General features: G+C 42.1%; 1 long non-coding RNA gene across 1 annotated transcript; it reads left to right on the top strand.

The window, feature by feature from the left end:
* The first annotated feature begins 1,804 nt into the window (after positions 1 to 1,804).
* LOC135648762 (uncharacterized) lies at positions 1,805 to 4,334 on the top strand. The gene is made up of 2 exons (XR_010501057.1): positions 1,805 to 2,366; positions 4,081 to 4,334. It is a non-coding gene; the product is annotated as an uncharacterized LOC135648762 (long non-coding RNA).
* The last annotated feature ends 21,233 nt before the right edge of the window (positions 4,335 to 25,567 follow it).

The raw sequence follows: 25,567 nt of genomic DNA, 5'->3' as shown, positions 1-25,567 counted from the left end.
AAAGAAATTATTTTGGATAAAAAATAAGCTAAGTCTCTCATACCAAGCCCTTAGTGCTTGTTTCAATCCATAAAGAGTTTTAGTCAATTTAAACACATGATTAGGGAAATTATCATTCTCAAATCTGGGAGGTTGTTCTATATAAACTTCTTCGGAAATAAAGCCATTAAGGAAAGCACTTTTAATATCCATTTGAAATAACTTAAAATTATTACTACTAACATAGGCAAGGAGCATCCTTATGGCTTCTAATCATGCCATAGGAGCAAAGGTTTCTTCATAATCGATACCTTCTTCTTGGTTGAAACCCTTAGCCACTAATCTAGCCTTGTTTCTAACCACGATACCAAATTCATCTTGCTTGTTTCTAAAGACCCATTTAGTATCGATAACTAAATGGTCATTTGGCCTTGGAACAAGCTTCCATACCTCATTTCTCTCAAATTGATTCAAAATTTCTTGCATTGCGATAACCCATGAATTATCTTTTAAGGCCTCGTCAATGCATTTAGGTTCAATTTGGGAGAGAAAAGTGGCATTGGCACAAAAATTCTTAAGAGAAGAATGAGTTTGAACCCCTTTTGTTGTGTCTCCTATGATTAACTCCTTAGGATGAGCATCTACATACTTCCATTCCTTAGGTAAGGATATTTTGGAAGAATATGCATCCAATTGCTAGATGGAGAAAGGGTTTCATTTAAATTTAAAGCATCAAAGTTAAGATCATCATCAAAATCATTTTTCTTAGTTACGAAAACTTCATTAAAATTCACATGAATAGACTCTTCTATAATCAAAGTTCTTTTGTTAAAGATACGAAAAACCATAGAAATAGAAGAATAACAAAGAAAAATTCTTTCATTAGACTTTGTATCAAACTTTCTAAAGGTATATTTTTCATTCAAAATAAAATATTTGCACCCAAAGACTTTAAAATATGAAACGTTGGGTTTTTTGTTGTTTCACAACTCATAAGGAGTTTTTAAAGGTAATGGTCTTACTAGAACCCTATTCATGACATAGCATGCCGTATTTACGGCTTCGGCCCAAAAATATTTGGGTAGGCTATGTTCATTTAACATGGTTCTAGCCATTTCTTGTAAGTTTTTATTTTTTTCTTTCTACTACTCCATTTGTTGAGGATTTCTTGGATTAGAAAAATTGTGGTTGTATCAATTATATTCACAAAATTCATGGAAATCACAGTTTTGAAATTCACCACTGTGATCACTTCGAATTGATGAAATAATAAAACCCTTTTCGTTTTGAATAAGTTTACAAAACTTAGAGAAATACCTAAAGTAATCACTTTTGTATGCCAAAAAGTAAGTCAATGTGTATCTACTATAATCATCCACGATAACAAAGGCATATTTGCTACCTCATAGGCTTGATGTAGCAGTTGGTCCGAACAAGTCCATATGGATCAATTGCAAAAGTCTAGAGGTGCTTATTTGGTTCTTTAGTTTGAAGCTACCTTTTATTAGTTTTCCTAGTTGACATGCATCACACACATTGTCTTTAATGAACTTAATGTGAGGAATTCCTCTTATAAGTTTTTTAGATGAGATTTGAGAGATTAATTTCATGCTAGCTTGACCTAATCTCCTATACCAAAGCCAAGCATAATCATTTAAAATCGATAGACACATTTCATTACAAAGATCATTAATGTTGATAGTGTATACATTATTTTATTTTAGGGCAATCATAGATGTATTTTTGTGTAGTTTTTATATAATATAAGCATGATTCAAATATAATAATATATCGTTTATCACACAATTGACTAATGCTCAAAAGGTTATGCTTTAAGCTATCAACCAACAACACATCTTCAATAAAAATATTGGATTTGTTACCTATAGTTCCTTTACCAATGATTTGACCCTTGTTGTTGTCTCCGAAGGTGACATATCCTTCATCTAGGCTTATGATGTAACACCCCTCAATTCCGAATGTTCGTATAAATTTTTGGTGATAATGTAAGCATCTATTTTAATTGACAAAAGAAATAGAGTATGAATCAGAGGTAACTTATTTTTAAGATTTGGGAGATCTGTTCAAAAAAAAAAAAAAAAAAAAAAAAAAAAGAAAGAATCTGAGGACCTATATGTAAACCCTAAGGACCTAATCGTGAATATGATAAAAACAAGGACTAAACTGCAAAATGCACCAAATGACAAATTCCACCGCTTAAGCCTCTCTGCCTTCGTTGTTAAGGAAGCAGAGGAGGCAGCTCGTGGGTGATCAGGGAAAGAAAAGAAGAAGAAGAAGAAGAAGAAGAAGAAGGAGAAGAGAAAGAAAATTTGGGGCTTTTAGGGTTTTTGCTTTAATCTTGTTACTTCGGGTCAAAATTTGCAAAGGCAAGTGTTCTAACCCCATCCTACAGCAGTATTAGACTATATTTTTATGTTGATTCAAAATAAATTGGAAGATTTCTGTTTTGAAACTGATATGACTCTTTTTGGACCTAAAACCATGGATTCTGAAATATTTTCGGTAAACTGACCCCTATACACTGCTTCGGCTGTAAGTTTTAGTATAAGATGTGAATTCAGGCAGGAACTATTTTGTTTGTAATTAGACTCTTATGTCTTTCTTTTGACACCGATTTTGTAGATTTTGGACACCGAATACTTACCCAAACATTTTTTTCAAATGAGCCTATAGACGCTGTAAAACAGAGTTCAAGATTTCTGACCTATCGCTACTAAAATGCCTATAACTCTCTGTTGAAAATTCTGATTTGTACCAAACTGATTTTATTTGAAACTAGACTTGAAATTCTATCTTTTGACATATATTTGAAAATTTTGGAGTTCAATTGCCCACCCTACCGTCTGTTGAATCCGACCTTATAAATTCTGCAAAACAGTGATTGTGATTTTGACCTTGTGTTACCAAATCCGAGGTAACTCTGTGTTGGGAGCCCTGTTTCATATGAAATCTGTTACATCCGAATATAGATTGATATATGGTTCGACCATAGCCTTCTTATGGGTATTGGAGCATAATTGTTATTCTGAAATATTTGTTTGATGTGCCACTGGAATTCTGTCCGAAATCGAGCTTTGGTCGATTTCGCGTATTCTGTTCCATTTCCTTTGGATACTTGAATTCGCCTAATCTTCTTATTGGAATTGAGCTGATTATGATTGTTTGGAATCCCTGTACACTCTTGCTTTCATTTCTTTCCTAAAATGAATACTTTTGTGAGAGATTTGTTCCTTGCATCACACTACTTTTGAAAAGGCACATGTACGTTTGGTTGCTCCGCGTGTGCTTCCGTTATATGCTACTTATTGTTGAAACTGCCTTCTTGTACTCTGGTGTGTGGGATTGTCTGGACCTTTGCCAGAAATGGTAAAGGGTATGCGCTGATTTGCCCGCTATGTGGGGTCCCGCTATGTGGGATATTCTGGTATGCGCTTATTTGCCCGCTATGTGGGGTCCCGCTATGTGGGATATTGCTTAGAGCCTGCGATGCTCTGCCGGCCCCCTTTGACTTCACCTAGACGTGGGTGGATGGAGCTCCCAGACGTGGGAGACTTTTGTCAGGTGGTCATTCAGAAATGGATGAATCACATTCTGACTGAGATCCCACTACACCCTCTATATGTTTGATATGACATCCAGAGTTTTGGTGAGTTATTTCTGTTCGTGCTCTGGATAGTTATGATATGATTGCAACGTCAAGGACGACGTTTGAGCTTCTGTATGACATATGAGTTTGATATGCTCTGAAATGCTTCATTCACTGTTGATTTTGCTTCGTAATGTTCCATATGTCGTTGATGTGATTTGGAACATTTTAAATGCCATTGATAAGCTCCGATATGTTTCCTTTGTTTCTGATATGCTCCAATTACTCTATGCCCCATCTGTCAGGAACCAAATATGTATGATTAAAAAGGACAATTATGATTCTGCTCCTAATGAAATTATGTATACGAAATCGTATATTCTGCTTCGTGTTTGAAAACTGCATCTCTTTGGAAATTGTACTATTTTGATATGGATATGTTAGTCACTTGCTGAGCTCTTTATGCTCACCCCATTTGTTGATAAATTTTTCAGGATAGCGTAACTCTTGCTTAAATGTTAAGAATGGGCTGAGGCAGCGGAAAGTTTAGAAGACGTTGGGCAGAACTTTTGTTAGCATATATGTAGTTGTGTATAAGCTACCTTGCATCTAATGAAATGTGACTATGAATCTAAACCTGTGGATTTTGTGTAAGTTAAAGGATCCCTCATGTATAGGGTTTTGGAATGTTAAATTAAATTGTGTAATGATATGAACTTATGGTAAATCGATGATTGTGGTGACTGCATAGATTTCCCCACTTGTGGATTTATGTTGTGGTTTTTTTTTTATTTTGATGAGTCGAGTTCAGATTGTATGAATTATCGAGTGATGTGTGCTATGTTTATGAATTGCACAGGGTTATGAATTGATAGATTATAGAAGTGAAATTTTTGATCCGAATGTTTTTCTTAGTGACCTCAAATGTGTGTTTGGATCCTGGGTTAGTTGTGGCGAAAAAATTTAAATATCATGGATATTTTTAGGGGCGTGACATATGAGCTTAGAGAATTGAGATGAATCTCTGGTCATATGCCTTGAGCATCCACTATCAAGGTACCATCTCTTGCTCCTAGCTTTGGATGGTACATTTTTCTACAAAACAAGGGTGATTTTTTGGTACCCATTTGACCTTGGGTGTCTCAAAAACCAATCGGCTTAACTTATCATTTTGCATGACGTTCTTTCTGTCAGGAAATCATGGGGTGACATCACATGCGCAGCGGAAGAACAAGAAAATAAAATCCCCAATTCCCAAAAAGATGTTCGTCGTCGCGCGAAGATTGGTGCGCAAAAATTCGAGAAACATGAAACTGCGTATAGAGTAGATTGTGTTACCTAGGGAGATCATATTGCTAGTCATAAGTGCCCAGCAAGCCAATCACGTGAGTGATGGCACGTGTGACTTGATACAGAATCTTTTTGCTTATTATGTTTTGGCGCATATCACTTTATAACTATTGCATAAATGCATATATATTGTGATGTCCTTGGATTTGTGCAATGGGAATCGGATCGTGATGAGATCACGATAATGAGATCGATTCACCTTTAAACACATATCCTAAATAATCCCGGTCATAGGTTACTCGAGAGGGACATCGTGATAACCGGATAGACTGGTGTGCTGTATACCCGTCCATATGATGGATGCAGCTGGTCTCATAGCTGCTCGTGTAGGGACACTAGGGATACAGTACAGGTGCTCATTGGAGAATGAGTTCACTGATTGATCCGCTTACGGAATGCTGGATGGTTGATGATGCCTTATTGTCAGACAACAATTCCGTAGTCCTAGTGGTGTATCTGGTTTTTAGACTTGAGACACCAAGGATGTCCTGTATGAGTGCTCCACTCTTTGATACCAGACTTATAGGTTTGGCTGTTCCCAGATCTAGTACAGCTGGTCATTGGGAGTGGTAGTCGACCTTACGAGGGCTATTGAGTATCGATAGAGGATCATCCACTCTCGGTATCATGAGAGGAATATCCCATGTGTTCTTGCTCAGACAAATCCCTGGCCAGGGTCATTCGGGTTGAGAGAGAAAGAGTTCTCCGGGAGAATCTGATTAGAGCGAGACTCGAGTAGAAACCGTATGGGTCTGACAGCACCATGCTCGATATACGGTCTCTGGGATATTAGATGGATGAGGGACTATAGGTACATGGTAACTGAGGACAGACAGGTCCAATGGATTGGATTCCCCTGTATCGTCTGGGGACTACGGCGTAGTGGCCTAGTACTTCCGTAGTCGATGAGTCGAGTGAATTATTACAGAGATAATAATTCACTTAGTTAGAAGGAGTTCTGACAGGTATGACTCACGGCCAGCTCGATATTGGGCCTAGAGGGTCACACACATATGGTAGGCATTGCGATGAGTAGAGGTTCGGATATGAGATATCCGACGGAGCCCTTGTCTTATTGGATGCAGATCCAATACCCACTAGGGAAAGGACCCATTAGGGTTTTGACATGGGATCTCTATAAATAGGAGGGATTCACAGCCTCATAGGCTAGAGTCTTTGCTTGCCCTTCCTATTCTCCTCTCCCTCTCCACCTCAGAGTAGGCCTGGAGTTTTGAGGAGCGTCGTCGCAACCCTGCTGTGTGGATCACCGCTAGAGAGGAGGACGCTTGACCTCCTTCACCCTCTCCTAAGGATCTGCAAGGAAACAGGGATATACGATCTCCCTAGGTAACACAATCTCTATACGCAGTTTTGTGTTTTGCGGATTTTTGCGCACCAATCTTCGCACGACGACGAACATCTTTTTGGGAATCGGGGATTTTGTTTTCTTGTTCTTCCGCTGCGCATATGATGTCGCCCCCAATGATTTCCCAACAGTGGTATCAGAGCCAGGTTGTTCGTGCGAATGATTGGTTTTTGAACTGCGTGTGTTGTGTTTAGGAAGAATATTGACGTCAAAATCGTTGACGCAAAAGCAAGGAAGGGTAGCAACAGTTGCTGCCCTCGATCTGCATGCCTGCAGCCAGCCGCAGCCGCAGCCAGGCAGCACAGCGCCGGCGCATGCGCAAGCGCTGTGCCTGCAGCAACCGGCCGGCGGTCTGCTTGCAGCAGGCTTGCGGCCGGCGGGGCTGGGAGCCCGCTCGGTAGAAGCACCTGCGGCCACTGAGCCCGCGGGCAGAGGCGCCGCGGGGCAGCAGCGCGGGCTGAGGCACCGCAGGGCAGCGGCGCCTGTGGCCGCTGCTCCCACGAGCAAAAACCCCGCAGGGGCGGCCGCCAGCGAGGCAGCACCACCTGCGGGCGCTGACTCGCGGGCAGAACCGCCCGCGAAGGCGGCGGCGCCCGCGGGGGCGCCCACCTGCAGCGGCAACGACCCCAGCGGGCGTGCCACCTGCAGGCGAGGGCAGTGCCCTCGCCCTCGCCGCACAGGCCGCCGCCAGCAGGGTGGCGGCGGCGGCGGCGGCAGCAGCGAAAAGGGGAAAGGGTATTAGGGTTTTCTGCGCAAAAGACAGTTTTGCCCCTCGGAATTTGAGAAATTCCAGTTTCTGTCTTTTGTCCAAATTACGAAAATACCCTTAGGAATTGAGAAATTCCCTATATATCCCTGATTTCAGAAAATATTAATTAATTAAAAGGTTTAGTTGATTATTATTTTTATTATTATCTAGTAGTCCTACATGATGATGATTATTTATACATGTGATGTATGATGAGTGGACGGATGATCATGGACCGTGTGATGTGTGTACTTGTGATTATTATTATTGAGGTCTGCGAACCTCCATTATATTTCTCGTTTATTGTCGGGCCTGCGTGCCTATGATTAAGTTGTAATCACATGAGGAGGCGCAGCGGGAGCGTGGAAGCCATAGCGGGACCCACGAGACGGACGATCGTGATGCATGAAGATGCATCAAGATGTCGACGGAACCAACGAGGACGAGATGGACGATCACAAGGCATGGAGATGCACCGTTGCACACATAGATCTTGATGTGAGTGATTAGGCCTACTGGCTCGGGCCTAATCATATTAGGTTGTGGTCCATGATCATCTGGTGTGATTGCTTATACACATACTAGATATATATATATATTTGCATGCGATGTAGATATATATTAAATATGTATATGTGTGACATGTCATATTAGGAGACCAAATCATAGAAACATCTCTCGATAATATTAAGTCGGTAAACGTGAGGCAATTAGATTGACCCACGTGGCCTTCCATCGTTATGAGTAGGAACCGAATCCCGGTGTAGGTTGAGTTGGTCGAGTCCCTCGAGACTCACCTATATCGCGATTCGCTATCTTGCTTACGACATAGAGATGTCACCGGTGACCTGAGGGCATGATATGCTTGGTCGAGTCCCTCGAGGGTATATCATCAAATCAGACTCATCTTGTAACGAAGGTGTTGACTTAACCGAGCATCATGGTTGGTCGAGTCCCTCGAGGCCATGGTGATTCGGAGGCCGAACAGGACGGGAATCACAAGGAGTTGTGATCGGCAAGAGTTGTCTACCTTTTAGGCTTAGTGTGATTGGTCGAGTCCCTCGAGGTTACACTAAGACGCTGATTGGATCCTGATCCCCACTAGAAGTCTGCCGGAGACTTCCGTTTCACGTGCTGAGAGTGTCGCGTGACTCGTTAGTAAAATAGTGGGAGCATATTAAGATAGAAGTCCATATCTTGATAGTTTATTTCTTGCAAAATCTGCATGTTATTCATTTTTGCTACATCTTTATTTTCAGAAAATGTCGCTTTCAAATCCCTTACGTGGCATACTTGATGTCAACCGCCTCACTGGTCCAAATTATACGGATTGGATCCGTAACTTGAGAATTGTTCTCACAGCGGAGAAAATCGTGTACGTCCTTGATACAGTGATGCCTACGCCCGAAGAAGGGGCAAGCGAGGATGAGATCGCTCGCTACGTGAAGTACATTGATGACTCCACTCTTGCTCAGTGCTATATGTTGGGCTCTATGACTCCAGAGTTACAGAGACAACATGAAAAGATGGATGCCAGATCCATTCTCCTACATGTCCGTAAATTGTTTGAGGAACAGGGAAGGACTCAACGATATGAGATATCCAAGAGCCTTTTCCGCGCTAGGATGACTGAGGGGACACCGGTTCAGAACTATGTCCTAAAGATGATTGAGTGGATAGAGAAACTCATAGGTCTAGGAATGGTCCTAGAGGATAACTTGTGTGTGGACATTGTGCTTCAGTCCCTACCAGATTCCTTTTCACAGTTCATAATGAACTTTAATATGAACAAGCTTGAGGTGACTCTCCCAGAGCTCCTCAATATATTGAGGGAGGCAGAGAGTACTATTAAGAAAGAAAAGCCAGTTCTCTACACTAGTGAGACCAGAAAGAAAAGGAAAGCAGAAAGGTCCCTTAAGAAGGGAAAGGGCAAGGGCAAACAAGGTAAAGCAAAGGTTGCTAAGAAAGACCCAACAAAGGACAAAGGCCAGTGCTTCCACTGTGGTAAAGATGGGCACTAGAAGAGGAACTACAAAGAGTACCTTGTAGAAAAGGTGAAATAGAAGCTTGGAGAAGCTTCAGGTATATTCATGATCAATCTCCAATTGGCAGATTTTTGTGATAATGCATTGGTATTGGATACCAATATTGCTTATCACATCTACAATTTATTGTAAATTCTAGCAAAGCCGAGGGGAGATTGATGAGAGGAATATTGCATAAAGGTTTGTTTATGCAAGACACTATGTGTATACCTGTGGCATTGTAGGCTAGGTCACATACATGAAAGAAGGATTCAAAAGTTGCTAAATGATGGATATCTAGATCCATTCGACTATGTGTCATATGCAACTTGTGAGCCTTGCATTCGTGGAAAACTGACCAACTCTCCATTTAGTGGAACTGGAGAGAGAGCCACTGAGTTGTTGGAACTCATACATAGTGATGTATGTGGACCCATGTCAACTCATGCCATTGGAGGTTACTCCTACTTCATTACATTTACTGATGATTTCTCAAGGTATGGATATGTGTACTTAATGAAGTACAAGTCCGAGGCCTTTGAGAAATTCAGAGAGTATAAGAATGAGGTGGAGAACCAGACTGGAAAGAGTATCAAAACTCTTCGATCAGATCGAGGAGGTGAGTACTTAAGTACAGAGTTTACTCAGTTCCTCAAGAACTATGGGATATTATCCCAATGGACACCTCCTTATACACCTCAGCTCAATGGTGTCTCTGAAAGGAGAAATCGTACATTATTAGATATGGTACGGTCCATGATGAGTTTCGCTGACCTACCCATCTCATTCTGGGGATATGCCCTAGAAACCGCAGCTTACCTTCTGAACAGAGTTCCAACTAAGTCGGTGGTGTCTACACCATATGAGATATGGAAAGGGAAGAAGCCTGATCTTAAAGTAGTTAAGATTTGGGGCTGCTCTGCCCATGTTAAAAGACACAACCCCGATAAGTTAGAATCAAGGACAGGGCGATGTAAATTTGTGGGATACCCCAAGGAAACTTGTGGGTATTACTTCTATCATCTCGAGGACCAAAAGGTCTTTGTAGCTAAGAGAGCAGTGTTCCTTGAGAAGGAACACATTCTTGACGGAGACAGTGGGAGAATGATAGAATTGAGCGAGGTTGGAGAACCAAGCTCAAGCACCACTCTACAGCCCGAGTCTGTTCAGGTATCTAATACACAAGTTTCAACTTTACGCAGGTCTGATAGAGTATCCCATCCTCCTGAGAGATATGTGGGACATATTAGAGTAGAGGATGTAGAGGATATTGATCCTCAGACCTACGAGGAGGCTATTATGAGTATAGACTCCGGGAAGTGGAAAGAAGCCATGAATTCTGAGATGGATTCTATGTACTCCAATAAGGTTTGGAACCTAGTTGATGCACCCGAAGGTATTGTACCCATCGGTTGCAAGTGGATCTTTAAGAAAAAGATCGGAGTAGATGGAAAGGTAGAGACCTATAAAGCAAGGCTAGTGGCTAAGGGGTATCGTCAAAGGCAAGGTGTTGACTACGACGAAACTTTCTCACCCGTAGCAATGCTAAAATCCATCAGAATTCTATTGGCTATTGCAGCACACTATGATTATGAGATCTGGCAGATGGATGTGAAAACCGCATTCCTCAACGGGAACCTGGAGGAGGAGGTGTATATAATGCAACCTGAGGGATTCGTGTCCAAGAACTGCCCAGATAAGGTGTGTAGGTTGCTTAGATCCATTTATGGACTAAAGCAAGCTTCCCGAAGTTGGAACATAAGATTTGATGAGGCAATCAGATCTTATGACTTCGTTAAGAACGAAGATGAGCCTTGTGTATACAGAAAGGTAAGTGGGAGCGCTATTAGCTTTTTGGTGTTATATGTGGATGACATCCTCATCATTGGGAATGACATAGGAATGCTATCCACAATAAAGGCTTGGTTATCTAGACACTTCTCCATGAAGGACTTAGGGGAAGCATCTTATATCTTGGGGATTAGAATCTATAGAGATAGATCCAAAAGGATGCTTGGCTTGTCCCAGTCCAGGTACATAGAAACTATTGTCAAAAGGTTTGGCATGGAAAATTCCAAAAGAGGTCTCATACCGATGAGACATGGGATATCGCTTTCTACGAGTATGTCCCCAAAGACTCCAGAAGAAAGGGCGAACATGGATATGATACCTTATGCCTCAGCAATAGGGTCTATCATGTATGCCATGCTATGTACTAGGCCTGATATAGCGCATGCTCTGAGTGTCACGATCAGGTATCAGGCGGATCCAGGCTTGGAGCACTGGAAAGCAGTAAAGTGTATCCTTAAGTACTTGAGAAGGACTAAGGATCTTTTACTAGTATATGGAGGTAATAGCCTTAAGGTTGAAGGCTACACTGACTCAAGTTTTCAGTCTGATGTCGATGATAGCAAGTCGAATTCAGGGTATGTGTACACCTTGAATGGAGGAGCAGTGTGCTGGAAGAGTTCCAAGCAAGATACCACTGCTGACTCGACCACAGAGGCGGAGTACATTGCTGCATCAGATGCAGCAAAGGAGGGAGTCTGGTTGAAGAAGTTCATCACAGATTTGGGAGTCGTGCCGGATAGTGAGGAGCCGATTTCCCTATATTGCGACAACAACGGGGCAATTGCTCAAGCGAAGGAACCTAGGTCTCATCAGAAATCTAAGCATGTTCTGAGGAGGTTCCACCTTATCAGAGAGATCGTGACCCGAGGAGATGTAGCAGTGGAAAGAGTTCCATCCGAAGATAACATTGCAGATCCACTAACAAAGCCATTGTCTCAGATTGTCTTTGAGCGTCACAGGGGTCTGATGGGGATCAGACACATAGGTGATTGGCTTTAGGTCAAGTGGGAGATTGCTAGTCATAAGTGCCCAGCAAGCCAATCACGTGAGTGATGGCACGTGTGACTTGATACAGAATCTTTTTGCTTATTATATTTTGGCGCATATCACTTTATAACTATTGTATAAATGCATATATATTGTGATGTCCTTGGATTTGTGCAATGGGAATCGGATCGTGATGAGATCACGATAATGAGATCGATTCACCTTTAAACACATATCCTAAATAATCCCGGTCATAGGTTACTCGAGAGGGACATCGTGATAACCGGATAGACTGGTGTGCTGTATACCCGTCCATATGATGGATGCAGCTGGTCTCATAGCTGCTCGTGTAGGGACACTAGGGATACAGTACAGGTGCTCATTGGAGAATGAGTTCACTGATTGATCCGCTTACGGAATGCTGGATGGTTGATGATGCCTTATTGTCAGACAACAATTCCGTAGTCCTAGTGGTGTATCTGGTTCTTAGACTTGAGACACCAAGGATGTCCTGTATGAGTGCTCCACTCTTTGATACCAGACTTATAGGTTTGGCTGTTCCCAGATCTAGTACAGCTGGTCATTGGGAGTGGTAGTCGACCTTACGAGGGCTATTGAGTATCGATAGAGGATCATCCACTCTCGGTATCATGAGAGGAATATCCCATGTGTTCTTGCTCAGACAAATCCCTGGCCAGGGTCATTCGGGTTGAGAGAGAAAGAGTTCTCCGGGAGAATCTGATTAGAGCGAGACTCGAGTAGAAACCGTATGGGTCTGACAGCACCATGCTCGATATACGGTCTCTGGGATATTAGATGGATGAGGGACTATAGGTACATGGTAACTGAGGACAGACAGGTCCAATGGATTGGATTCCCCTGTATCGTCTGGGGACTACGGCGTAGTGGCCTAGTACTTCCGTAGTCGATGAGTCGAGTGAATTATTACAGAGATAATAATTCACTTAGTTAGAAGGAGTTCTGACAGGTATGACTCACGGCCAGCTCGATATTGGGCCTAGAGGGTCACACACATATGGTAGGCATTGCGATGAGTAGAGGTTCGGATATGAGATATCCGACGGAGCCCTTGTCTTATTGGATGCAGATCCAATACCCACTAGGGAAAGGACCCATTAGGGTTTTGACATGGGATCTCTATAAATAGGAGGGATTCACAGCCTCATAGGCTAGAGTCTTTGCTTGCCCTTCCTATTCTCCTCTCCCTCTCCACCTCAGAGTAGGCCTGGAGTTTTGAGGAGCGTCGTCGCAACCCTGCTGTGTGGATCACCGCTAGAGAGGAGGACGCTTGACCTCCTTCACCCTCTCCTAAGGATCTGCAAGGAAACAGGGATATACGATCTCCCTAGGTAACACAATCTCTATACGCAGTTTTGTGTTTTGCGGATTTTTGCGCACCAATCTTCGCACGACGACGAACATCTTTTTGGGAATCGGGGATTTTGTTTTCTTGTTCTTCCGCTGCGCATATGATGTCGCCCCCAATGATTTCCCAACACATATATCCCTGTTTCCTTGCAGATCCTTAGGAGAGGGTAAAGGAGGTCAAGCGTCCTCCTCTCTAGCGGTGATCCACACAGCAGGGTTGCGACGATGCTCCTCAAAACTCCAGGCCTGATCTGAGGTGGAGAGGAAGAGGAGAATAGGAAAGGCAAGCAATAATACCCTAATGGGTCCTTCCCTAGTGGGTTTTGGATCTGCATCCAATAAGACAAGGGCTTCGTCGGATATCTCATATCCGAACCTCTACTCATCACAATGCCTACCATATGTGTGTGACCCTCTAGGCCCAATATCGAGCTGGCCGTGAGTCATACCTGTCAGAACTCCTTCTGACTGAGTGAATTATTATCTCTGTAATAATTCACTTGACTCATCGACTACGGACGTACTAGGCCACTACGCCGTAGTCCCCAGACGATACAGGGGAATCCAATCCATTGGACCTGTCTGTCCTCAGTTACCATGTACCTATAGTCCCTCATCCATCTAATATCCCAGAGACCGTATATCGAGCATGGTGCTGTCAGACCCATACGGTTTCTACTCGAGTCTCGCTCTAATCGGATTCTCCCGGAGAACTCTTTCTCTCTCAACCCGAATGACCTTGGCCAGGGATTTGTCTGAGCAAGAACACATGGGATATTCCTCTCATGACGCCGAGAGTGGATGATCCTCTGTCGACACTCAATAGCCCTCGTAAGGTCGACTACCACTCCCAATGACCAGCTGTACTAGATCTGGGAACAGCCAAACCTATAAGTCTGGTATCAAAGAGTGGAGCACTCATACAGGACATCCTTGGTGTCTCAAGTCTAAGGACCAGATACACCACTAGGACTACGGAATCGCTGTCTGACAATAAGGCACATCAACCATCCAGCATTCCGTAAGCGGATCAATCAGTGAACTCATTCTCTAATGAGCACCTGTACTGTAGCCCTAGTGTCCCTACACGAGCAGTTATGAGACCAGCTGCATCCTTCATATGGACGGGTATACAGCACACTAGTCTATCCGGTTATCACGATGTCCTTCTCGAGTAACCTATGACCGGGATTATTTAGGATATGTGTTTAAAGGTGAATTGATCTCATTATCATGATCTCATCACGATCCGATTCCCATTGCACAAATCCAAGGACATCACAATATATATATGCACATATGCAATTATTATAAAGTGATATACGCCAAAATATAATAAGCAAAAAGATTCTGTATTAAGTCACACGTGCCATCACTCATGTGATTGGCTTGCTGGGCACCTATGACTAGCAATCTCCCACTTGACCTGAAGCCAATCACCTATGTGTCTGATCCCCATCAGACCCCTGTGACGCTCAAAGACAATCTGAGACAACGGCTTTGTCAGTTGATCTGCACTGTTATCTTCGGATGGAACTCTTTCCACTGCTACATCTCCTTGAGTTACGATCTCTCTGATAAGTTGGAACCTCCTCAGAACACTTCTGATGAGACCCGGGTTCCCTTATTTGAGTAATCGTCCCGTTGTTGTCGTAATATAAGGAGATCGACTCCTCGCTACCTAGCACGACTCCCAAATCTGTGATGAACTTCTTCACCCAGACTCCCTCCTTTGCTATATCTGATGCAGTAATGTACTCCGCCTCTGTGGTCGAGTCAGCAGTAGTATCTTGCTTGGAACTCTTCCAACATACTGCTCCTCCATTCAAGGTGTACACATACCTTGAATTCGACTTGCTATCATCGACATCAGACTGAAAACTTGAGTCTGTGTAGCCTTCAACCTTAAGGCTATTACCTCCATATACTAGTAAAAGATCCTTAGTCCTTCTCAAGTACTTAAGGATACACTTTACTACTTTCCAGTGCTCCAAGCCTGGATCCGCCTGATACCTACTCGTGACACTCAGAGCATATGCTATATCAGGCCTAGTACATAGCATGGCATACATGATAGACCCTATTGCTGAGGCATAAGGTATCATATCCATGTTCGCCCTTTCTTGGAATTTTCCTTGCCAAACCTTTTGACAATGGTTTCTATGTACCTAAATTGGGACAAGCCAAGCATCCTCTTGGATCTATCTTTATAGATTCTAATCCCCAAGGTATAGGATGCTTCCCCTATGTCCTTCATGGAGAAATGTCTAGATAACCAAGCCTTTACTGTGGATAGCATTCCTACGTCATTCCCAATGATGAGGATGTCATCCACATATAACACCAAAAAGATGATAGCGCTCCTACTTACCTTCCTGTACACACAAGGCTCATCTTCGTTCTTAACGAAGTCATAAGATCTGATTGCCTCATCAAATCTTATGTTCCAACTTCGGGAAGCTTGTTTTAGTCCATAAATGGATCTAAGCAACCTACACACCTTATCTGGGCAGTTCTTGGACACGAATCCCTCAGGTTGCATCATATACATCTCCTCCTCGAGGTTCCCATTGAGGAATGTGGTTTTCACATCCATCTGCCAGATCTCATAATCATAGTGTGCTGCAATAGCTAATAGAATTCTAATGGATTTTAGCATTGCTACGGGTGAGAAGGTTTCGTCGTAGTCAACATATTGCCTTTGACGATACCCCTTAGCCACTAGCCTTGCTTTATAGGTCTCTACCTTTCCATCTACTTCGATCTTTTTCTTAAAGATCCACTTGCAACCGATGGGTACAATACCTTTGGGCGCATCAACTAGGTTCCAAACCTTATTGGAGTACATAGAATCCAACTCAGAATTCATGGCTTCTTGCCACTTCCCGGAGTCTATACTCATAATAGCCTCCTCATAGGTCTGAGGATCAATATCCTCAACATCCTCTCCTCTAATATGTCCCACATATCTCTCAGGAGGATGAGATACTCTATCAGACCTGCGTAAAGTTGAAACTTGTGTATTAGGTACCTGAACAGACTCGGGCTGTAGAGCGGTGCTTGAGCTTGGTTCTCTAACTTCGCTCAACTCTATCATTCTCCCACTGTCTCCGCCAAGAATGTGTTCCTTCTCAAGGAACACTGCTCTCTTAGCTACAAAGACCTTTTGGTCCTCGAGATGATAGAAGTAATACCCACAAGTTTCCTTGGGGTATCCCACAAATATGCATCGCTCTGTCCTTGATTCTAACTTATCGGGGTTGTGTCTTTTAACGTGGGCAGGGCAGCCCCAAATCTTAACAACCTTAAGATCAGGCTTCTTCCCTTTCCATATCTCATATGGTGTAGACACTACCGACTTAGTTGGAACTCTGTTCAGAAGGTAAGCTGTAGTTTCTAGGGCATATCCCCAGAATGAGATGGGTAGGTCAGCGAAACTTATCATGGACCGTACCATATCTAATAACGTACGATTTCTCCTTTCAGAGACACCATTGAGCTGAGGTGTGTAAGGAGGTGTCCATTGGGATAATATCCCATGGTCCTTGAGGAACTGAGTAAACTCTGTACTTAAGTACTCACCTCCTCGATTTGATCGAAGAGTTTTGATACTCTTTCCAGTCTGGTTCTCCACCTCATTCTTATACTCTCTGAATTTCTCAAAGGCCTCGGACTTGTACTTCATTAAGTACACATATCCATACCTTGAGAAATCATCAGTAAATGTAATGAAGTAGGAGTAACCTCCAATGGCATGAGTTGACATGGATCCACATACATCACTATGTATGAGTTCCAACAACTCAGTGGCTCTCTCTCCAGTTCCACTAAATGGAGAGTTGGTCAATTTTCCACGAATGCAAGGCTCACAAGTTGCATAAGACACATAGTCGAATGGATCTAGATATCCATTATTTAGCAACTTTTGAATCCTTCTTTCATGGATGTGACCTAGCCTACAATGCCACAGGTATGCACTGTTCACCTCATCTCGTTTCCTCTTAGACACATTTACATTCATGATATGTGGAGTAGTGTCTAACATAAATATACCATTATGCAATGTTCCTTTCGTGATGATCTTATCATCTAATAATATTGAACAACCATTGTTCTCAAAAACAAATTTATATCCACTAACTATTAAACATGAAATGGAGATAATGTTTTTGATAATAGAAGGAACAAAATAACATGCATCTAATGCAATAAAAGCTCCACTAGGCAGATGTAAGGCGACCTCGCCAACAGCAACTATAGCAACTTTTGCTCCATTACCCATCTTGAGGTCCATCTCGCCTCTTTCAAGTCTCCTAGGCCTTGCTAGAACCTGCAACGAATTGCATATATGATAAGCACTACCGGTATCCAATACCCATGTGTTATCATAAGATTCTGACAAATGGAGACTGATCATGAATGTACCTGAAGCTTCATCAAGCTTTTGTTTCGCCCTTTCTGCAAGGTACTCTTTGTAGTTTCTCTTCCAGTGCCCATCTTTACCATAGTGGAAGCACTGGCCTTTGTCCTTTGTTGGGTCTTTCTTAGCAACCTTTGCTTTACCTTGTTTGCCCTTGCCCTTTCCCTTCTTAAGAGACCTTTCTGCTTTCCTTTTCTTTTTGGTCTCACTAGTGTAGAGAACTGGCTTCTCATTCTTAATAGTACTCTCTACCTCCCTCAACATATTGAGGAGCTCTGGGAGAGTCACCTCAAGCTTGTTCATATTAAAATTCATTATGAACTGTGAAAAGGAATCTGGTAGGGACTGAAGCACAATGTCCACACACAAGTTATCCTCTAGGACCATTCCTAGACCTGTGAGTTTCTCTATCCACTCAATCATCTTTAGGACATGGTTCTGAACCGGTGTCCCCTCAGTCATCCTAGCACGGAAAAGGCTCTTGGATATCTCATATCGTTGAGTCCTTCCTTGTTCCTCAAACAATTTACGGACATGTAGGAGAATGGATCTGGTATCCATCTTTTCATGTTGTCTCTATAACTCAGGAGTCATAGAGCCCAACATATAGCACTGAGCAAGAGTGGAGTCATCAATGTACTTCACGTAGCGAGCGATCTCATCCTCGCTTGCCTCTTCTACGAGCGTAGGCATCACTGAATCAAGGACGTACACGATTTTCTTCGCTGTGAGAACAATTCTCAAGTTACGGAGCCAATCCGTATAATTTGGACCAGTGAGGCGGTTGACATCAAGTATGCCATGTAAGGGATTTGAAAGCGACATTTTCTTAAAATAAAGATGCAGTAGAAATGAATAACATGCAGATTTTGCAAGAAATAAACTATCAAGATATGGACTTCTATCTTAATGCGCTCCCACTATTTTACTAACGAGTCACGCGACACCCTCAACACGTGAAACGGAAGTCTCCGGCAGACTTCGAGTGGGGATCAGGATCCAATCAGGGTCTTAGTGTAACCTCGAGCGACCAATCACACTAAACCTAAAAGGTAGGCAACTCTTACCAATCACAACTCCTTGTGATTCCCGTCCTGTTCGACCTCCGAATCACCATGGCCTCGAGGGACTCGACCAACCATGATGCTCGTTTAAGTCAACACCTTCATTACAAGATGAGTCTGATTTGATGATATACCCTCGAGGAACTCGACCAAGTATACCATGCCCTCAGGTCACCGGTGACATCTCTATGTCATAAGCAAGATAGCGAATCGCAATATAGGTGAGTCTCGAGGGACTCGACCAACTTAACCTACACCGGGAATCGGTTCCTACTCATAACGATGGAAGGCCACGTGGATCAATCTAATTGCCTCACGTTTACCGACTTAATATTATCGAGAGATGTTTCTATGATTTGGTCTCCTAATATGACATGTCACACATATACATATTTAATATATATCTACATCGCATGCAAATATATATACATATCTAGTATGTGTATAAGCAATCACACCAGATGATCATGGACCACAACCTAATATGATTAGGCCCGAGCCAGTAGGCCTAATCACTCACATCAAGATCTATGTGTGCAACGGTGCATCTCCATGCCCTGTGATCGTCCATCTCGTCCTCGTTGGTTTCGTCGACATTTTGATGCATCTCCATGCATCACGATCGTCCGTCTCGTGGGTCCCGCTATCGCATCCACGCTCCCGCTGCGCCTCCTCATGTGATTACAACTTAATCATAGGCATGCAGGCCCGACAATAAACGAGAAATATAATGGAGGTTCGCAGACCTCAATAATAATAATCACAAGTACACACATCACACGGTCCATGATCATCCGTCCACACATCATACATCATATGTATAAATAATCATCATCATGTAGGACTACTAGATAATAATAAAAATAATAATTAACTAAACCTTATAATTAATTAATATTTTCTGAAATCAGGGACATGTAGGGAATTTTTGAATTTATAGGGGAATTTTCGTAATTTAGATAAAAGACAGAAACTGGAATTTCTCAAATTCATAGGGGGCAAAACTATCTTTTTCCCAGAAAACCCTAATGCCCTTTCCCCCTTTCGCTGTTGCCGCCGCCGCCACCCTGCCGGCGGCGGCCTGTGCGGCGGGGCGAGGGCACTGCCCTCGCCTGCAGGCGGCACGCCCGCTGGCGGCAATGCCGCTGCGGGTGGGCGCCCCTTTCAGGCGCCGCTGCCTCCGTAGGCGGTGTTGTCCCGTCGGGCGGCTGCCCCTGTGGGGGGGGTTTCACCCGCGGGAGCTGCGGCGCCTCTGCCCGTGGGCTGCCAGCCCCGCCAGCAGCAAGCCTGCTGCAAGCAGACCGCCGGCCGGCTGCTGCAGGCACAGCGCTTGCGCATGCGCCGACGCTGTGCTGCCTGGCTGCGGCTGCGGCTGCCGCTGCAGGTGGCTGCAGGCATGCAGATCGAGGGCAGCAACTGTTGCTGCCCTTCCTCGCTTTTGCGTCAACGATTTTTGACGTCAAAATTCTTCCCAAACATAACACACGCAGTTCAAAACCAATCATTCACACGAACAACCTAGCTCTGATACCACTGTTGGGAAAATCATGGGGCGACATCACATGCGCAGCGGAAGAACAAGAAAATAAAATCCCCGATTCCCAAAAAGATGTTCGTCGTCGCGCGAAGATTGGTGCACAAAAATTCGCGAAACATGAAACTGCTTATAGAGTAGATTGTGTTACCTAGGGAGATCATATATCCCTGTTTCCTTGCAGATCCTTAGGAGAGGGTAAAGGAGGTCAAGCGTCCTCCTCTCTAGCGGTGATCCACACAGCAGGGTTGCGACGACGCTCCTCAAAACTCCAGGCCTGATCTGAGGTGGAGAGGAAGAGGAGAATAGGAAAGGCAAGCAATAATACCCTAATGGGTCCTTCCCTAGTGGGTATTGGATCTGCATCCAATAAGACAAGGGCTCCGTCGGATATCTCATATCCGAACCTCTACTCATCGCAATGCCTACCATATGTGTGTGACCCTCTAGGCCCAATATCGAGCTGGCCGTGAGTCATACATGTCAGAACTCCTTCTGACTGAGTGAATTATTATCTCTGTAATAATTCACTTGACTCATCGACTACGGACGTACTAGGCCACTACGCCGTAGTCCCCAAACGATACAGGGGAATCCAATCCATTGGACCTGTCTATCCTCAGTTACCATGTACCTATAGTCCCTCATCCATCTAATATCCCAGAGACCGTATATCGAGCATGGTGCTGTCAGACCCATACGGTTTCTACTCGAGTCTCACTCTAATCGGATTCTCCCGGAGAATTCTTTCTCTCTCAACCCGAATGACCCTAGCCAGGGATTTGTCTAAGCAAGAACACATGGGATATTCCTCTCATGACGCCGAGAGTGGATGATCCTCTGTCGACACTCAATAGCCCTCGTAAGGTCGACTACCACTCCCAATGACCAGCTGTACTAGATCTGGGAACAGCCAAACCTATAAGTCTGGTATCAAAGAGTGGAGCACTCATACAAGACATCCTTGGTGTCTCAAGTCTAAGGACCAGATACACCACTAGGACTACGGAATCGCTGTCTGACAATAAGGCATCATCAACCATCCAGCATTCCGTAAGCGGATCAATCAGTGAACTCATTCTCCAATGAGCACCTGTACTGTATCCCTAGTGTCCCTACACGAGCAGCTATGAGACCAGCTGCATCCATCATATGGACGGGTATACAGCACACCAGTCTATCCGGTTATTACGATGTCCTTCTCGAGTAACCTATGACCGGGATTATTTAGGATATGTGTTTAAAGGTGAATCGATCTCATTATCGTGATCTCATCACGATCCGATTCCCATTGCACAAATCCAAGGACATCACAATATATATATGCACATATGCAATTGTTATAAAGTGATATACGCCAAAATATAATAAGCAAAAAGATTCTATATCAAGTCACACGTGCCATCACTCACGTGATTGGCTTGCTGGGCACCTATGACTAGCACTTTCTTGTTCCTTTAGGAACCCAAATCAATTTGTGTGGACTATATTTCTTAAATGGACAATGATAAGCTATATGCCCAAATTTATAACAAAAATTACATTTGTTTCGGGGTGAAACATATAAAGTAGGGCCTTTAATAAAGGTGGTTGGATTTTGGGGAGAGCTACTCACAAATCCGATTCCGCCTTTTCTATGAATGTGACCCTTATTTGCAATGATCATGTTCAAGGACTTGCTACCAACCTCAAATTTTTCTAAAGTTTCCTTAAGTAGCAAGTTTTCCTTTTGAAGTATTTCTAATTCATCACATTTTGTACATGGAGCTAAACTATCATTGTGCTCAACTTTTAATCTATCGAAATTACTAACAAGAGAAGCATGCTCTTTTTTCAACAATTTATATTTTTTACTAATTAATTTGCATTCATCAAATAAATCATGAAAAGCATGTAATAGTTCATCAAAGGATAAATTTGCATCAAATGAACTACTTACCTTATCTCCAATAGCCATTAGCGCATAGTGAGCAACTTGCTCGGTGTTGGTTGGCTCCTCTTTTTTGGATGCACTTGAGTCATCCCAAGTTACTTTAAGAGCCTTCTTCTTCTTTAGTTGCTTCCTCTTTGCTTGGGGATATTCATTCTTGAAGTGTCCTGGCTTCTTGCATTCATAGAATATCACTTATTCTTTCTTGTGTTCAATTTTATTTTTAGTATCATTTTTAAATTGATTTTTTTTTTTAATTTTTTAAACTTTCTTGTCAAGAGTGCCAAGTCTTCATCAAAGTCCTAATCACTTGAATTTTCTTTCAAGTAGTCTTCTTGAGTTCTCAATGTAATATCCTTCTTGTTCTTTGGAAGGTTGATTTCAAGCTCTTTATGAGCATTACAAGTCATCTCATAGGTCATTAGTGATCCAATTAGTTCTTCAAGGAAAGTTATTTAAATCTTTAGCCTCTTGAATGACCGTGACTTTAGGGTCCCAACTCTTTGTAAGAGATCTTAAAATTTTATTAACAAGTTCAAAATCGAAGAAACCTTTACCAAGTCCTTTTAGACTATTGATGACATCCGTAAATCGAGTGTACATGTCTCCAATCGTCTCACTTGGTTTCATCCGAAACAACTCATAAGTGTGCTATAAAAGATTAATTTTCGACTCCTTCATTCTACTAGTGCCTTCATGAGTCACTTCGAGTGTGTGCCAAATATCAAAAGTCATTTCACAAATAGACACACGATTGAACTCGTTTTTATCTAAAGCACAAAATAAGGCATTCATAGCCTTGACATTTAAAGCGAAAATCCTCTTCTCAAACTCATTCCAATCATTCATTGGAAGAGAAGACTTTTGAAACCCATTTTCTATAATATTCCATAATTTAAAATCCATTGAAATTAGGAAGATCCTCATTCTAATATTTCAATATGTGTAATCCGTCCCATTGAACATGAGCGGATGAGTAATTGAATGAATGACCCTCTTAGTTGCCGGCAAATGTCATCTCTCTTGGGTTTTAAACCAAATGAGAGTGAACCTTGCTTTGATACAAATTGTTAGGATCAAGAGCACACTAAGAGGGGTGGTGTCACGACCCGAGTCTGATGAGCCAACTGGCTAATAAATCCATTTTGGTCCTTCAATTTACATATAAATCATTATTAATAATTTTTAAAAGTGAGGGATATTACACTCTCCCCTCCTTAAAAGAAAATTTAGTCCTCTAAATTGATCATAGCTCAATCGATGAAAAGATGAGGATCATGATATCTTTATTTCCTCCTCCTGCTCTTAAATAGTTTCATCAATATAATACAATTACACAATTATCCACGAGTGACCTAAATATTCTCCTCCTTGATCCTCAATAGATGGTAACCCGATATCCGAACAATCTTTGAAAATACCTGTGCACCCTGCAGTTAATCAAACAAGTCATCACTTTAGAGAATACTCATTTTTGATGGTCATCTAATTCAATTGTCCACAATCAATACAAAGCCTTAATGTTCCATCCATCTTTTTAACAAACCCCGGAGAACCCCATGATGAAATATTAAGCCAAATAGAATCCTTATTTAATAGTCCTTGTAGTTGCTTTTTCTAATTCCATTTACTCAAATGATGTCATTCTGTAGAGAGGCTTAGATATTGGGATTGTCCCAAGGACCATATCGAAAGCAAAGTCACGTTTTGGAGGTAATTCGGGCATTTCATCCTGGGATACATTAGGCAATGAGATAAATCATATCCAATACTTTCAAAATAAAAGATCAGCTGATTAAATGTACAAAAAGTAATCATTTATTATATACCAATCCATACTGGTATGATAGGAAGATAGTCAATCCATACCAAGTATAATATCAAAACTTCAAATCTCTAGGAGAACTAAATCAACAAAAAGTTCAAGTTCTCCAATAAAATCAGACAAGAGGACCAGATTCAAGTTTGTTATCAAAGAATATCCAATGATCGTATTTTACATATATCACATAATGCAGTGGTCTAGGTTGAATGCCCAAGTGATAAGCAAAATATTACGAATCAAATCGTAGATAGGACCCATGGTCAAACAAATATTTACATTCTTTCATAAACATGCATAATACCTTTGACCACTGATTCAGAAGTTTTAGAATCATATTCAGTAATAGCATACACTCTAACATAGGCTGATGACTTATGAGGCAGTAACTCTTTCTTCTTGTTCAAGGGGTAGTCTTTTATTTTATGATCCCACTTTCCACAAGCAAAATAGACTCTAGTCACCCGAAAACACAAACTTATTTCATAATTTAACTTGTAATTCACACATGATCGAGTCTTTTGTGGTGACTTCCCTTTTCAAATTCAGATGTCTTGACCCTCTTGTTATTACTTTCTAATTCATTTCCAATCATATTTTTATTGGTAAACTTGTCCTTATCATTCTTGCCATTGATCTTCAAAAAATTCTTTTCATTGTTCCCATTAATGATCAGCCTCTACTTCCAATATAAGGTGGCAAAAGAAATCTTTTGATTATCAGAACAATTTTGTACATCAAATATTTTCTCTGTATGCATCATCAATTTTTCTACCACCAATGAAATTAGGTTCACCATGTTTTCATTGCGCTACTCTGATTTAGTATCCTCGATCAACCCTTTCATCCCTCTTAATTAATTAGAAACAAATGAAATAGGAGGACCATATGTCCTCATTATCTTAGATTCCTAAAATTCATCAAAGAAAATTTTCACCGATCACTATAGTTTACTAGACCTCAATATATTTTGCACGTCAACATAACAAATATTTCAGTAATCCTCAAACTATGCTCTGATACCACCTCCGTCACGACCCGAGTCTGATGAGCCAACTAGCCAATAACTCCATTTTGGTCCTCCAATTTACATATAAATCATTATTAATAATTTTTAAAAGTGAGGGATATTACAGGTGGGGGGTGGGAGGGGGGGGGGGGGGTGGTGTAGGGGATGAATTAGTGCAGCGAAAAACTTTCCTGATTAAACCCGATTCTAAAAAATATCTGTTTCGATTCAATCCATTTCGGAGAGAGATTGAATTTGAAAGCTTTCATAAAAGTGTAAAGAGAGATTTAAGGATGTTTACAGTAATGTAAATTGCACAAATGAAAAGCAAACCAGAATTTAGAGTAGTTCGGTCGTTGTGACCTACATCCACTTTCGGATTCCTCCTCCGTTGAGGTCACTGACGTCCACTAAAGGCCTTCCTTTAATAGGCGAAGACCAATCACCTTTTACAATACTTTCTCCTTTTCATGGGCTTAGGAGACAG

Source organism: Musa acuminata, chromosome BXJ3-9, assembly GCF_036884655.1.
Source record: "Musa acuminata AAA Group cultivar baxijiao chromosome BXJ3-9, Cavendish_Baxijiao_AAA, whole genome shotgun sequence".
Classification (NCBI taxonomy): domain Eukaryota; kingdom Viridiplantae; phylum Streptophyta; class Magnoliopsida; order Zingiberales; family Musaceae; genus Musa; species Musa acuminata.
The sequence above is the reverse complement of the archived record's forward strand: the minus strand, read 5'-3'. Positions and strand labels throughout refer to the sequence as shown.